The 5,013-nt window shown below is 41.8% G+C and overlaps 1 pseudogene; it reads right to left on the bottom strand.

The window, feature by feature from the left end:
- LOC119336528 overlaps positions 1-2,285 on the bottom strand; it is a 48,133-nt pseudogene extending 45,848 nt beyond the window's left edge.
- Between the last annotated feature and the right edge of the window lie 2,728 nt (positions 2,286-5,013).

Here is a 5,013-nt window from a genome sequence, read left to right as displayed (position 1 = left end):
AATACATTAGTCCAGCATGTAACAGAAAAAGAGGAAGACAAATAAAATACTCTGCTCACCACAGACCTTCCCAATCAAAATAGGAATGATCGCAGAGTTTGTCACATAACCCATGCCAAAAAGAATAGCCGCAGGCTTGCCAACAAATTGTGCAACTAGTTCCTCGAGCTCTGTGTGCAGCTTAGTATTTCCTAAGATTATATACAGATCAATTAGCGCTAGTTTCACCATATTATTTAAGTATTAAATTGATGCACACTATGGCATGGACATATAAGCACCTACCTCCATCAACTATGGCACTGCAAGTACTGGCAGAGTATTTCTTGAGTGACTCAATAACACGAGGAGTGCAGTACTCATCTGCTGCAGCAAAACCAAGGTAGTTGTAGGAACCCAAGTTAAGACACTTGGATGTTTTTGTGGTACGTCTGCGTTAAAGATGCACTGAATTAGAGACTAGCATTCATCCGGGGATAACATTTGCTTATGCTAATTAGGTGTGGAGTCAAATGTCAGGAAAACATACTGGAGTGTCTTGTTGCCGTCATTTGAGTGACGCTCAACTACATTGAACCAAGCATCGGGCGCACTGGCAATAGGTCGGCCAAAACAGTCCTGCCCACCCAACAAGGTAAACAAAAAAAGTGATCAACATGTCATTCCAGAGGGTGCATATCATAGCGAAGCATCATCCCACACACATCACTCTCCAGAAAAAATCATTGGACGCATTGTAGAGATATGGTTTCACACACATCTACTCAGACTAAAGATTAGTTCTTTCTGATAACTATTTATTATGTACCTTGGGAGTGGAATAGCACATAAAAATGCAGAAGAATGAATGACACATTCAAGATAGCTCAAAACAAGCAGCCCTTCAACTATTAATTAGACGAATGGACCAAAGTTTCACTTGAGATCTCATGGCTCTAGCATAAAAATTGGGGTTTATGTATGTACATAAAAGGCAAAGAAAAAAAAGGCTAAAAAAAGCTAGCAAGTACAACAACAGATCAAATGAATTTTCACACACATCTACTCAGACTAAAGATTAATTCTTTCTGATAACTATTTATTATGTACCTTGGGAGTGGAATAGCACACAAAAATGCAGAAGAATGAATGACACATTCAAGATGGCTCAAAACAAGCAACCCTTTCACTTCATTCAACTATTAATTAGACGAATGGACCAAAGTTTCACTTGAGATCTCATGGTTCTAGCATAAAAATTGGGGTTTATGTATGTAATAGCAAGCACAACAACAGATCTAATGAATTTTCAGTTGGGACAGTTTCCAACTCTCCATCATGTGATCTACCTAAGCAGGCACTAAATTTACCACGCCCACCACCACTAGGCAACTCAGTCAACTAGCTCAGAATCACATGATCCAAGCACCCCTTCAGAGAAAAAAAAAGTTATAGTTATATGTGGTTGGTTTAGTACCTTTCTTGCGGACGCAGTGGATAAGGTCACGGGAGCAGGCGTCGAGGTCGTCGCAGGGCTCCTCCCCGCCGCTGCCACCATCCATGGACGCTCAGATCAGAAAAAAATGACAATACAATCCATTGATTCAAGACAGAGGATTGAAGGGCACGCACAGTCGTGGTTCAGGGTCGCGCACGAGCGGATGCACGGAGGCGGCGGCCGAGACGTGGCCTCGGGGCACTCCACCGGGTTGCCGTAGGGGATGGGGCTCCCTGTCGTCCCGCGCCTAGCCGTCCACGGCGCGGTCGTCCTGGGCCTGGTGCGAGGGGACGGGCGGCGCCGTCGTCCTGGGCCTGGTGCGAGGGGACGGGCGGCGGAGTCCTGCTCCATCCCCGCGAGCTGAGGCGAGCAAGAACTGGGCGAGGCGGAGGAGATGCTCCATCCCCGCGGCGTCTAGGGTTTCGCGTGGACGACTTGGACTCTCCCCTCGGTGGACCGGCCGGCGGCCTGGATGGATTGGAAGCCGAACCTGACATCAATCGATCCCCTTCTCCGCTCTGAATCGTACACGAACCAGGCGAGCGAGGAAGATAGGCGTACGCGTGCATGAGTGCGGGGAAGGACGACGGACGAAGAAACGGGAAGCACTCAATCGGCCGACGGCGGAAGAGACGGGATGTGAGAGACGGGGAGACAGCGGCGGCGGATTGGTTTTCAGTTCCCCACAGGTGTTCTTGGAGACGGGGACGTGGAAGACGGACGACTGCGTGGGCTAATGCTCTGGGAATTTCCTTTTTCCTATTTCGCGTTGAAGAACAACTTTGCAAGGGGAGGACACGCACCAACGGTCAGAAAAGGCGAATTTCCTATATGACGCAACAACAGTCAAAAGTTTGCGAACAAATTTTGAAAAAGAAAAGGAACAATATTATTTTAAAATTTGGGACAATTTTTGAAATTTCAAACATTTTTTTGTAAAACATGAACAAAAAACTGAAATTACAAACAATTCTGAATTTTCGAACATTTATTAAAAAGTTTGGACAGATTTCCAACAAATCTTGACAAACCTGAGGGATTTCTGACATGTGAACAATTTTTTTGAAATTTTGAACATTTTACGAAAATCCTGAACAAAAAATTGAAATTACTAACATGTAGTTGAAAGTGTGAAAAATCGAAATTTATTTAAAAAATAAAATTTTGAATAATTTTTGAAAACATGAACAAAAATTTGGAATTCTTACTTTTTTCTATTTTTGGAAATTTATTTGAAAAAAGGTTTCAATTTTTCAAATAACTTTTCAAAAGGTGAACAAATTCTGAAAAACATGATCAAAATTGTCAAATTCCAAGCATTGTTTTAAAAGAAGAACAATTTTGAAAAACATGAACACAATTATGGAATTCAGAGCATTTTCTAAAAGGAAATTTTTTAATTTATAAAGACACAAAATGAAGAAAGAGAAAAAAAGAAAAAAAAAGGCCTTCCATGTTCAGCTCGTAGGTCGCGTGCGTACCCCCGCTTAGGGGTGGGCATATTAACTAAGCACTGAACTAGCGAACCGAGAAAGCCGGGGCCGAAGCCGAAAAGACCGAAACTGGAAATTCCAGTCTTTAATTCGGTCTGCACTTTGTAAAAATCGAAATTAATTTGGGAATTTCGGTCTTCTACTTTGGTTAACCAAAATAACCGATGAGATCGATCAGATGTGCATATGGATTAATGTCTACGTAAAAACTCATCCCAGCCCACAACCCAACATCTCAAGTCTTGCTCCTGTACGCAGCCTCCAGCAGTCCATCCTACTAACCGCTATGCTTCTGGCTCCACTCCCGATCGATTTCCCACACAACTCCTAACCCTAGCCGCCAGTGCGCCGCCTCTCCTTCTTCTCGATCTACACAACTGCACCAGCGGGCGGCGGTGCTGCCCTCCGACCTACGCATATCTTTTCCATATGATTCTACACCTCCTCTTTCTATGATTTTGGATCTTCTTGATAAGCTCGTGAGATACTGATGAGTTCACGTGATGGTTCTGCTAGTAGGATCTGATTTTTTGTACTCACAGGATCAACTTCTTGTCTGTACACAAGGTTTATATGATGATTAAGTTCAGACGTGTGCCTGCTTTTGTTCTCATTCCCTAATATATCGGTCAATTCGGCCTTAACCGAGGACCGACCTGAAATCTTGGTCCACCAAATGCTCGGTTAGCTGTTTTTTGCATGATCAATCGGTCACTATTTTCACAAAAACGAATTTGTTCAAAACCCGGTGAACGGGACCGAACGGTTCAGTTTAACCGAACGCCCTGTCTGACCCACGCTCCGCGTTGGCGTACATGTGGGCCGGCCCAACTAGCTCATGCCTGATTTTGGGAAGCTTATAGATCCTTCCCAAAGCGGTTTTTCTTTTCTTTAGTATTTTTATCCTTTTTTCCTTTTTCCTTTATCTTTTACTTTCTTCTTTTTCAAATTTTGAGAACATTTCTTGAAACCTAGAAACATTTTTTTCAAATATGGTTTTTTATTTGAACATTCTTTTAAATCGTGGTGCACATTTTTTCAATTCAAAATATGATCACTGAATTTAAAATAAAAAAACAGATTTCCTGAAACAGTGAACATTTTTTAAACCTTCAACAGTTTTTGATTTCATGAAGAAATTCAAATTTAGTACATTATCTAATAATCTTGAACATTTTTAAAATTTACGAATATTTTTTTACAAATGTGTGAACATTTTATCGTAGTTCACAAACATTTCCAAATATTCCGTACATTTTCTGAAAATTAATGTGAATATTTTCTCGATACACGAACATTTTTTTCAAATCACAAACATTTTTTGAATCCGTGAGCATTTACAATTTCCCATCATTTTTCAAATTTTGAATATTTTTTTAATTCACGAACATTTCTTTTACATTCACAACTTTTTTTAAACCCCAAATTATTTTTAGAAAAGTAAAAGTGAAGAAAAAAGGCTTCCCGCCCCGTACATGGGCCGGGCCATGATGCGCGCAGGGGAACGAGGGATACACGCTTGGAAATACCCAGCACGTGGTCACCATATAGGGCAGATCCTATTTCACGGGAGCAACTAATTAACGAGCACTCCTTTAGGAGCCTCACAACGATCAGCGCCACTTGGCGCGCTCACAGCCATTTGCCGCGTGTCGCTCTCTGGGCGCTCCCTCTGAATTTTTTTACGCACGCGTTTTCTGCTTTTTAAAAGTTTTTTTTTCGTTTTTTCATGTTTTGGTTTTCTACCGGTCTTCCCTAGCTTTTCGACCAAATTTTTTTTTTCAAAAAAAATAATTTTTTTACGCAAAAAAATGCAATTTTTTTCGCGAAAGTCACGATTTTGTTTTCGCGAGAGGCACGGGCATGCCTCTTTCGGAAAGAAAAAAAACGTTTTTTCTGTTTTTTTTATTTCGCGAGAGGCACGGGCGTGCCTCTTTCGGAAAGGAAAAAAACGTGGTTTCTGTTTTTTTTTCTTTCGCGAGAGGCACGGTTTTGCTTCCTCCAGAGGCACGGTTGTGCTTTCGTGAGAGGCACGGGCGTGCC

This window comes from Triticum dicoccoides, chromosome 7B (genome assembly GCF_002162155.2).
Source record: "Triticum dicoccoides isolate Atlit2015 ecotype Zavitan chromosome 7B, WEW_v2.0, whole genome shotgun sequence".
NCBI classification, from domain to species: Eukaryota; Viridiplantae; Streptophyta; class Magnoliopsida; order Poales; family Poaceae; genus Triticum; species Triticum dicoccoides.
Note: the sequence above shows the minus strand (reverse complement) of the source record. Positions and strands in the feature narration are given on the sequence as shown.